Raw genomic sequence first — 12,047 nt, 5'->3', positions numbered from 1 at the left:
AAAAGATTGATGAAAAGATAAGGATTTAAAAAGATATGGTTTGCCAAAATTAACCCCTCCTTCCCTTCTTTGCAAATACGAAATTTGGCTCATCCTCATGGCGTTGAACACCAGGGGGTGTCTATTTTTTTTTTTCAACGCCAAGAATGGGCATTGAACGCTCATAGGGGACCATAAAATGGTCCTGAGCCTGCCCCTATGTGGGCGTTGAACGCCCAGGGAGCTCCTTTTCTGGCGTTCAACGCCAGCCCTTAACTCCTTAATAGGGTTGGACGCCCATACTGCCTCCTTTCTGGCATTCAACGCCAGCCTTCCTCCCCTTCTTGGCCGTTGAATGCCCAGCTTCTTCCTTATCTGGCGTTCAATGCCAGCAAGGAGTTCTCTCCAGGGTGTTCTGATTTCAATTCTGAATATCTCTGTCTTTATTCTAAGTGCTGCGCATGATCACAAACATCAAAAAGCAGAGGAAAACTATGAAAATTAATAGGAAATGAACTAAAACTGAATTTAAATGAGAATAAATAGAAGAACTCAAACAGTAATATACTACTTATGGTTGGGTTGCCTCCCAACAAGCACTTCTTTACCGTCACTAGCTTGACATCACTGCTGTTACGTTAGCAGCAGTGTAGAACTTTCTTGCTCAATGTGATCCCTTAGGTAGTGTTTGACTCTCTGGCCATTGACGGTGAATCTTTTGTCCGAGTGTCTGTTTTGGAGCTCTATATGACCATAAGGTGAACATTAGTGACCATAAAAGGTCCTGTCCATCTTGAATTGAGCTTCCCAGGGAAGAGCTTGAGTTTGGAATTGAAGACTAAGACCTTCTGGCCAGGCTTGAATACTTTGGAAGATATCTTTTTATCATGCTATTTCTTGGCCCTTTCCTTGTAGATTTTTGCATTTTCAAATGTAGCATGTCAGAATTCATCCAACTCATTTAACTGGAGCAACCATTTTTCTCCTGCAGCCTTAGCATCAAAGTTGAGGAATCTGGTTGCCTAGTAGTCCCTGTGCTCCAGTTCCACTGGCAAATAACATGCCTTACCATAGACCAGCTGGTAAGGTGACATTCCAATACAGGTCTTGAAAGCTGTTCTATATGCCCAGAGAGCGTCATCAAGCATCCTTGCCCAGTCCTTTCTAGAGGAGCTCACTGTTCTTTCCAAGATTCTTTTGAGCTCCCTGTTGGAGATCTCAGCTTGTCCATTTGTCTGCAGATGGTAGGGAGTTGCTACTCTGTGGCAAACACCATAACGTTGCAGAATTGAGTCGAGCTGTTTATTACAAAAGTGACTCCCTCCATCACTAATTAGTGTCCTTCGAACATTGAATATGCTGAAAATGTGTTTCTGGAGGAATCTCATCACCACTCGGGTATCATTAGTGGGTGATAGGATTGCTTTGACCCATTTAGATACATAATCTACTGCCACCAGGATGTATGTGTTCGAATATGAGGGTGGAAAATGCCCTATGAAGTCTATTCCCCATACGTCAAGTAGCTCGATTTCCAAGATCCATTGTTGTGGCATCTCATGATTATGAGGTAGATTTCCAGCACGTTGACAACTATCACAGTTGCGGATAAACTCCTGGGAATCCTTGAAGAGCATTGGCCAATAGAAGCCGCACTAAAGGACCTTGGTGGCTGTTCGCTCACCTCAAAATGACCTCCATAATTTGAGCCATGGCAGTGCCATAGGATTTACTGTGTTTCTTCGTTAGACATACAACGGTGGATTATACTATCCGAGCATCTTTTGCAAAGGTATGGTTTGTCCCACAAGTAGTACTTAGCATCATGGATGAGTTTTCGAACTTGCTGTCTACTGTATTCCTTGGGGATGAACCTTATAGCTTTGTAATTTGCAATGTCAGCAAACCAAGGCGCTTTGCGTATTGCAAAGAGTTGTTCGTCCAAAAAGGTATCGGATATCTCAGTAGTGGGAAGAGACGTCCCTGCTGCAGGTTTAATTTGGGATAAATGGTCAGCCACCTCGTTTTCTGATCCTTTCTTGTCCCTGATCTCTATGTCAAATTCTTGCAGGAGTAATACCCATCTTATTAGTCTTGGTTTAGAATACTGCTTGGAGAGAAGGTACTTGAGAGCAGTATGGTCAGTATAGATAATGACTTTAGATCCTATTAAATAGGACCTGAACTTATCAATGGCATAAACCACTGCAAGTAACTCCTTCTCTGTGGTGGTGTAATTTCTTTGCGCGTTATTTAAAACACGACTGGAATAATAAATGATGTGTAAGAGCTTATCATGTCTCTGTCCCAGGACTGCACCAATTGCATGATCACTGGCATCACACATTAGTTCGAACGGGAGGTCCCAGTTGGGTGCAGAAATGATAGGTGCAGAGATAAGCTTTGCTTTCAGGGTTTCGAAGGCATGCCTACACTCTTTGTTAAAAACAAAAAGAGTGTCAGCGGCTAAGAGATTGCACATGGGTTTTGCAATTTTGGAGAAGTCTTTTATAAACCTCCTGTAGAAACCTGCATGTCCTAAGAAACTTCTAACTACTCTAACATTAGTAGGTGTTGGTAATCGTTCAATTACTTCCACCTTGGCCTAATCGACCTCTATGCCCTCGTTCGAAATCCGATGTCCAAGAACAATTCCTTTAGTAACCATGAAGTGGCATTTTTCCCAGCTTAAAACTAGGTTCGTTTCTTAGCATCGTTTCAAAACTAAAGCGAGATGGTTAAGGCATGAATCAAATGGATCGCTAAAGACCTAGAAGTCATCCACGAATACCTCAAGGAATTTCTCAACCATGTCAGAGAAAATGGAGAGCATTCACCTTTGAAAGGTGGCAGGTGCATTACAGAAGCCGAATGGCATTCTTCTCTAAGCAAATATGCCGTATGGGCATGTGAATGTTGTCTTCTCCTGATTCTGAGGATCTACTACAATCTGATTGTAGCCTGAATAGCCATCCAGAAAGCAGTACAATGCATGCCCGGCCAATCCACTACAAGAAAAAAGGCCTGTCGGCACCCTTTCTTCTTTCCACGCTTTTAAAGTGTGCCCAAAAGTGGTCTACGGGCAAGCTTTTGCGAGGGTGGCCACTGATTTGTGATTTGACCACGCTCTTTTTGCCACGCTTGAAAAGTGTGGCCATAGAGAAAAATCAGCACGCTTTTACGAGGGTGGCCACTTAGTTGAAATTTGGCCACGCTTTCTTACTACCACGCTTGAAAAGCATGGCCATAGAGAGAAATTGGTACGTTTAAAAAACGTTGCTAATTTGTCTTCTAATGATCACCTTTTTAAAGCGTGTCCATATCCCGTGTTCATTTGGGCAACCTACAAAAGCATACCGATAGAGTTCCCTCCCCCAAAATTTAATTTTACACCAATTTTTTTCAAACACTTTTCTTTTGTTTTTTTTAACTTTTCACTTTTAAACCTATAAGTGATAACATTATACACTTTGTTTCCAAATTCACCTCAAACTTAGAGAAGCCGTCGCACCCAGTAGTAGCTCGCCTTCATGTTCATCACTTTTGAATCTCAAATTTCTATCTCATTTCCTTAACCCTAATTCACACAGCAGTAGTGCCTCCCTTTCCCTCATTTTCAGCATTCGAGCACTTCTCCTTGTCCTCCATCTTTCTCCAGTGCCATTATTTCAGTCTTTCCCTCAACCCTCACAGATTCGACCCCTCTCCACTCTCCTCCTCAGTGCCACTCATCCCCTCCACCGTTGTAGTCCCTGGCTCACCCATTCCTTCCCTCGCAGTCACACCGGCCGTCGCCCGTAGTCCTCCGTGGAACTCGCCCATCACTCGAAGTCGCACTCCGAAGCCGTCGCCTGTTGTTCTCCTCGGAACTCACCCGTTGCGCGTTGTCCTCCGTGGATCTTGTAGCCGCTATCGTCCTCCACGATACAATGCAATAAACAGTTGCATTCCTCTACATCCTTCACCCAGCTCTCTGAAACTCTGCATCTATTTTTCTTATTTGCAGTTAGTTGTTGAATTTCTACCTTTTTTTTTTTTAATTATTTGTTCTAATTTTTTTGGATCTAATTATTTGTTCTTGGTTGTTATTATTTTTTTATTCTGATTTCTTTGTTATGATTATTTGTTGCCAGTTCTAATTTTTTGTTTTGGGTTTTGCTTGTTTTGAATGTTGTTTTCGAACCGATTTCTTATTCTGAATTTTGGTTCTAATTTGGTAATGCAGGACAACAGCATTAATGTTGGCATTCAGTGAACATCTTCGGGATAACTATAGTCTTGCTACTGTAAGTGTAATAAAATTTTGGCATTCAAGTCATTATTTGATCTTGTAGATAGTTTTGTACACAGTCATACATGGTTTCTTTGTTTGTTTTCTATGTGAGACATTTGTTTTTTAAAGAATTATCCTCAAATTATGATTAGGACAAGACATTGATCTACACAACAAAGAGACAGTAAAACTTGTAATGTTTTAACTAACACCAACCAGGACCTGGTAATGTGTTGAGCATGGTGGTGCACGAAATTGTGATCTCCAGGCTCGAACAAATCCTGGTAATGGCTCCAAAGCTTGGTGCTCTGATCTTAATTCATAATTGTCACAACTTCGATACAACTAACCAGCAAGTGCACTGGGTCGTCCAAGTAATACCTTACGTGAGTAAGGGTCGAATCCCACGGAGATTGTTGGTATGAAGCAAGCTATGGTCACCTTGTAAATCTCAGTCAGGCAGATATAAAGTAATCATGGAGTTTTCAAATAATAGATAATATAATAGGGATAGAGATACTTATGTAATTCATTGGTGAGAATTTCAGATAAGCGAATGGAGATGCTTTTCGTTCCTCTGAACTTCTGCTTTCCTGCTATCTTCATCCAGTCAGTCTTACTCCTTTCCATGGCTGGCTTTATGTGATACATCACCACTGTCAATGGCTACTTTCGGTCATCTCTCGGGAAAATGATCCAATGCCCTGTCACGGCACGGCTAATCGTCTGGAGGCATCACCCTTGTCAATGGCTTCATCTTATCCTCTCAGTGAATAATATGCTCACGCACCCTGTCACGGCACGGCTATTCATCTGTCGGTTCTCGATCATGCTGGAATAGGATTTACTATCCTTTTGCGTCTGTCACTAACGCCCTGCAATCGCGAGTTAGGAGCTCGTCACAGTCATTCAATCATTGAATCCTACTCGAAATACCACAGACAAGGTTTAGACTTTCCGGATTCTCTTGAATGCCGCCATCATTCTAGCTTACGCCACGAAGATTCTGGTTAGGAGATCTAAGAGATACTCATTCTAGCTTAATTCATGTAGAACAGAAGTGTTTGTCAGGCACGCGTTCATAAGGGAGAAGGATGATGAGCGTCACACATAATCATCACCTTCATCACGTTCTTGGGTGCGAATGGATATCTTAGAAGCGAAATAAGAAGAATTGAATAGAAAACAGAAGTACTTTGCATTAATCTTTGAGGAACAGCAGAGCTCCACACCTTAATCTATGGAGTGTAGAAACTCTACCGTATGAAAATACATAAGTGAAGGTCCAGGCATGGCCGAGATGGCCAGCCTCCTTAGTCTAAGAACTATGCGTTCAAAGATGCCTAATACAATAGTAAGAGGTCCTATTTATAATAAACTAGCTACTAGGGTTTACATGAGTAAGTATTTGATGTATAAATCCACTTCCGGGGCCCACTTGGTGTGTGTTTGGGCTGAGCTTAAGTGTTGCACGTGCAGAGGCCATTTGTGGAGTTGAACGCCAGTTTCTGTGCCAGTTTGGGCGTTCAACTCTGGTTCTGGATCCTTTTCTGGCGCTGGACGCCAGATTTGGGCAGAAGGCTGGCGTTGAACGCCAGTTTACGTCGTCAATTCGTGGCCAACGTATGGACTATTATATATTGCTGGAAAGCCCTGGATGTCTACTTTTCAACGCAATTGGAAGCGCGCCATTTCGAGTTCTGTAGCTCCAGAAAATCCACTTTGAGTGCAGGGAGGTCAGAATCCAACAGCATCAGCAGTCCTTTTTCAACCTCTGAATCTGATTTCTGCTCAAGTCCCTCAATTTCAGCCAGAAAATACCTGAAATCACAGAAAAACACACAAACTCATAGTAAAGTCCAGAAATGTGAATTTAACATAAAAACTAAGGAAAACATCCCTAAAAGTAACTAGATCCTACTAAAAACATACTAAAAACAATGCCAAAAAGCGTATAAATTATCCGCTCATCACAACACCAAACTTAAATTGTTGCTTGTCCCCAAGCAACTGAAAATCAAACAGGATAAAAAGAAGAGAATATACTATAAATTCCAAACTATCAATGAAATAGAGCTTTAATCATATGAGCGGGAATTATAGCTTTTTGCCTCTTAAATAGTTTTGGCATCTCACTTTATCCATTGAGGTTCAGAATGATTGGCATCTATAGGAACTCAGAGTTCAGATAGTGTTATTGATTCTCCTAGTTCAGTATGATGATTCTTGAACACAGCTTCCTTATGAGTCTTGGTCGTGGCCCTAAGCACTTTGTTTTCCAGTATTACCACCGGATACATAAATGCCACAGACACATAATTGGGTGAACCTTTTCAGATTGTGACTCAGCTTTGCTAAAGTCCTCAATTAGAGGTGTCCAGGGTTCTTAAGCACACTCTTCTTTTGCTTTGGACCTTGACTTTAACCGCTCAGTCTCAAGTTTTCACTTGACACCTACACGCCACAAGCACATGGTTAGGGACAGCTTGGTTTAGCCGCTTAGACCAGGATTTTATTCCTTTAGGCCCTCCTATCCACTGATGCTCAAAGCCTTGGGATCCCTTTTTTTATTTGCCCTTGCCTTTTAGTTTTAAGGGTTATTGGCTTTTTCTGCTTGCTTTTTCTTTTTCTTTATTATTTTTTTTTTCTATTTTTTTTCGCCCCCTTTTTTCTTCTTTTTTTTTTCTGCAAGCTTTGTTCTTTGCTGCTTTTTCTTGCTTCAAGAATCATTTTTATGATTTTTTAGATTATCGAATAACATGTCTCCTAGTCATCATTCTTTCAAGAGCCAACATATTTAACATTCTTAAACAACAACTTCAAAAGACATATGCACTGTTCAAGCATACATTCAGAAAACAAGAAGCATTGTCACTACGTCAATATAATTAAGCTAAGTTCAAGGATAAATTCGAAACTCATGTACTTCTTGTTCTTTTTGAATTAAAATATTTTTCATTTAAGAGAGGTGATGGATTCATAGGACATTCATATCTTTAAGACAAAGTTACTAACTACTAATGATCATGTAATGAAGACACAAACATAGATAAGCACATAACATAGAAAACGAAAAACAGAAGAAAGAAGAACAAGGAATGAATCCACCTTAGTGATGGTGGCGTTTTCTTCTTGAGGAACCAATGATGTCCTTGAGTTCTTCTATGTCTCTTCCTTGTCTTTGTTGCTCCTCCCTCATTGCTTTTTGATCTTCTCTTATTTCATGAAGCATGATGGAGTGCTCTTGATGTTCCACCCTTAGTTGTCCCATATTGGAACTCAATTCTTCTAGGGAGGTGTTGATGTGCTCCCAATAGTTTTGTGGAGGAAAGTGCATTTGAGGCATTTCCGGAATCTCATGGTGATGAGCATCTTGCGCCTCTTGAGCTCCATGACTGGGCTCTCTTGCTTGCTCCATCTTTTTCTTAGTGATGGGCTTGTCCTCTTTGATGAGGATATCTCCCTCTATGTCAATCCCAGCTGAATTGCATAGGTGGCAAATGAGGTGAGGAAAGGCTAACCTTGCCATGGTGGAGGACTTGTCAGCCACCTTGTAGAGTTCTTGAGGTATAATCTCATGAACTTCCACCTCTTCTCCAATCATGATGCTATGGATCATGATGGCCCGGTCTATAGTAACTTCAGACCGGTTGCTAGTGGGAATGATTGAGCATTGAATAAACTCCAACCATCCTCTAGCTATAGGCTTGAGGTCCAATCTTCTTAGTTGAACCGGCTTGCCTTTGGAGTCAATCTTCCATTGAGCTCCTTCTACACATATGTCCATAAGGACTTGGTCCAACCTTTGATCAAAGTTGACTCTCCTTGTGTAGGGGCGTGCGTTCTCTTCCATGTATGGCAAGTTGAACGCCAACCTCACATTTTCCGGACTAAAATCTAAGTATTTCCCCCGAACCATTGTAACATAGTTCTTTGGATCCGGGTTCTTACTTTGATCATGGTTCTTGGTGATCCATGCATTGGCATAGAACTCTTGAACCATTAGGATGCCGACTTGTTGGATGGGATTTGTTAGAACTTCCCAACCTCTTCTTTGAATTTCATGTCGGATCTCCGGATACTCATTTCTTTTGAGTTTAAAAGGGACCTCAGGGATCACCTTCTTCTTGGCCACAACATCATAGAAGTGGTCTTGATGGGCTTTAGAGATGAATCTTTCCATCTCCCATGACTCGGATGTGGAAGCTTTTGTCTTCCCTTTCCCTCTTCTAGAGGATTCTCCGGTCTTGGGTGCCATCAATGGTAATGGAAAAACAAAAAAGCTATGCTTTTACCACACCAAATTTAGAATATTGCTCGCCCTCGAGCAATAAACAAAAGAATAGAAGAAGAAGAAGAAATATGGAGAGGGAGAGGGAGATGTGGTTTCGGCCAAGAAGGGTATAGAGGTGTTGTGTTGTGTGAATTTGAAGAAGAGTGGAGGGCTTTATATAGGGAAGGGGGGGTTAAGGTTCGGCCATATGGGTGGGTTTGGGTGGGAAATTGGTTTTGAATTTTGAAGGTAGGTGGGGATCCTGTGGGGTCCACAGATCCTGAGTGGATCCTGTGGGATCCACAGATCCTGAGTGGATCCTGTGGGGTCCACAGATCCTGAGGTTTTCAAGGATTTACATCCCTGCACCCCTTAGGCATGTAAAAATGCCTTTGTACCCAACTCTGGGCGTTCAGCGCCAGGTTGGTGGCCATTTTGGGCGTTCAACGCCCATTTGTGTGCCATTTCTGGCGTTGAACGCCAGAACCATGCCTGTTCTGGCGTTCAGCGCCCAGAAGCTGCCCATTTTGAGCGTTCAGTGCCAAAACCATGCTCTGTTCTGGCGCTGAACGCCAGACAGATGCTCCTCCAGGGTGTGATTTTTCTTCTGCTATTTTTGATTCCGTTTTCAATTTTTCTATTTATTTTGTGACTCCACATGATCATGACCCTAAGAAAATATGAAAAACAATGAAAATAAGAATTAGATAAACATTGGGTTGCCTCCCAACAAGCGCTTCTTTAATGTCAATAGCTTGACAGTGGGCTCTCATGGAGCCTCACAGATGTGCAGAGCTTTGTTGAAACTCTCCAACACCAAACTTAGAGTTTGGATATGGGAGTTCAACTCCAAACTTAGAGTTTGGTTGTGGCCTCCCAACACCAAATTTAGAGTTTGACTGTGGGGGCTTTGGTTGACTCTGCTTGGAGAGAAGCTTTTTCTGCTTCCTCTCCATGGTTGCAGAGGGAGATCCTTGAGTTTTGAATACAAGGGAATTCTCATTCCATTGAAGGACTATTTCACCTCTGTCAACATCAATCACAGCTCTTGCTGTGGCCAGGAAAGGTCTTCCTAGGATGATGGATTCATCCTATTCCTTTCCAGTATCCAGGACTATGAAATCAGTAGGTACGTAAAGGCCCTCAACCTTTACTAATACATCTTCTACTTGTCCATAAGCCTGTCTTCTTGAGCTGTCTGCCATCTCTAGTGAGATTTTAGCAGCTTGCACCCCACAGATTCCCAGTTTCTCTATTACAGAGAGGGGCATGAGGTTTATTCCTGAACCAAGGTCACACAGAGCCTTAAAGATCATGGTGCCTATGGTACAGGGTATTATGAACTTTCCAGGATCCTGTCTCTTCTGAGGCAATGTCAGTTGATCCAGATCACTTAGTTCATTGATGAACAAGGGAGGTTCAACTTCCCAAGCATCAATGCCAAACAATTTGGCATTCAGCTTCATGATTGCACCAAGAAACTTGGCAGTTTGCTCTTCAGTGACATCCTCATTCTCTTCAGAAGAGGAATACTCATCAGAGCTCATGAAGGGCATAAGGAGGTTCAATGGAATCTCTATGGTCTCTAGATGAGCCTCAGAGTCCTTTGGTTCCTCAGAGGGAAGCTCCTTATTGATCATTGGACGTCCCAGGAGGTCTTCCTCCTTGGGATTCACGTCCTCTCCTCTCCTCACAGGTTCGGCCATGGCGCTTATGCCAATGGCCTTGCACTCTCCTTTTGGGTTCTCTTCTGTATTGCTTGGGAGAGTACTAGGAGGGATTTCAGTGATCCTTTTACTCAGCTGGCCCACTTGTGCTTCCAAATTTCTAATGGAAGACCTTGTTTCATTCATGAAACTTACAGTGGCCTTAGATAGATCAGAGACTAGATTTGCTAAAGTAGAAGCATTTTGTTCAGAGTTCTCTGTTTGTTGCTGAGTTGATGGAAAAGGCTTGCTGTTGCTAAACCTATTTCTTCCACCATTATTAAAGCCTTGTTGGGGCTTTTGATCCTTCCATGAGAAATTTGGATGATTTCTCCATGTTGAGTTATAGGTGTTTCCATAAGGTTCACCTAAGTAATTTACCTCTGCTATTGCAGGGTTCTCAGGATCATAAGCTTCTTCTTCAGAAGATGCCTCTTGAGTACTGTTGGATGCAGCTTGCATTCCATTCAGACTCTGAGAAATCATATTGACTTGCTGAGTCAATATTTTATTCTGAGCCAATATGGCATTCAGAGTATCAACCTCAAGAACTCCCTTCTTCATAGGCGTCCCATTACTCACAGGATTCCTTTCAGAAGTGTACATGAACTGGTTATTAGCAACCATGTCAATGAGTTCTTGAGCTTCTGCAGGCGTTTTCTTTAGGTGAATGGATCCACCTGCAGAAGTGTCCAGTGACATCTTTGATAGCTCAGATAAACCATCATAGAATATATCCAGGATGGTCCATTCTGAAAGCATGTCAGAAGGACACTTTTTGGTCAACTGTTTGTATCTTTCCCAAGCTTCATAGAGGGATTCACCTTCTTTCTGTCTGAAGGTTTGAACATCAGCTCTAAGCTTGCTCAGCTTTTGAGGAGGAAAGTACTTGGCTAAGAAAGCCGTGACCAGCTTATCCCAAGAGTTCAGGCTGTCTTTAGGTTGAGAATCCAACCATAATCTAGCTCTGTCTCTTACAGCAAAAGGGAAAAGCATGAGCCTGTAGACTTCAGGATCTACTCCATTAGTCTTAACAGTATCACATATTTGCAAGAATTCAATTAAGAACTGAAAAGGATCTTCAGATGGAAGTCCATGAAACTTGCAGTTCTGCTGCATCAGAGAAACTAATTGAGGTTTCAGCTCAAAGTTGTTTGCTCCAATGGCAGGAATGGAGATGCTTCTTCCATGTAAATTGGAATTAGGTGCAGTAAAGTCACCAAGCATCTTCCTTACATTATTATTATTTTCGGCTGCCATCTCCTTTTCTTGTTCGAAAATTTCTGAAAGGTTATCTCTGGATTGTTGTATTTTAGCTTCTCTTAATTTTCTCTTCGGAGTCCTTTCAGGTTCTGGATCTACTTCCACAAGAATGTTCTTATCCTTGCTCCTGCTCATATGACAAAGAAGAAGGCACAGAAAAATAATAATAATAATGGAGATCCTTTATACCACAGTATAGGGATTCCTATGTGAGTGGAAGAAGAGGGGGAGACAAAGAATGTAATATAATGGAAGAAACATAACTGTGAGGATGGAAGAGAGGTGAGATGAGATGTTAGGATATGAACGAATAAATAAAATAGGATGGGGGAGGTATAATTTTCGAAAATTATTTTGAAAAGGAGTTAGTGATTTTTGAAAATTGGTTTTTGAAAATTTGTTAGTATTTTTCGAAAAATTTTTTTGAAATAAAAATAAAAATAATTAGTTAATTAAAAAGAAATTTTTGAAAAAGGGGGAGATATTTTCGAAAATTAGAAAGAGAGAATTAGTTAGGTGGTTTTGAAAAAGTTAAGAAACAAACAAAGAGTTA

The 12,047-nt window shown here is 41.5% G+C and overlaps 1 non-coding gene across 1 annotated transcript; it reads left to right on the top strand.

Annotated features, from left to right (window-relative positions):
• The first annotated feature begins 10,987 nt into the window (after nucleotides 1-10,987).
• On the top strand, nucleotides 10,988-11,095 carry LOC112760993 (small nucleolar RNA R71). The gene has a single exon (XR_003181404.1). It is a non-coding gene; the product is annotated as a small nucleolar RNA R71 (small nucleolar RNA).
• The last annotated feature ends 952 nt before the right edge of the window (nucleotides 11,096-12,047 follow it).

The sequence above is a fragment of the Arachis hypogaea genome, chromosome 16 (genome assembly GCF_003086295.3).
Source record: "Arachis hypogaea cultivar Tifrunner chromosome 16, arahy.Tifrunner.gnm2.J5K5, whole genome shotgun sequence".
NCBI lineage: Eukaryota > Viridiplantae > Streptophyta > Magnoliopsida > Fabales > Fabaceae > Arachis > Arachis hypogaea.
The sequence above is the reverse complement of the archived record's forward strand: the minus strand, read 5'-3'. Positions and strand labels throughout refer to the sequence as shown.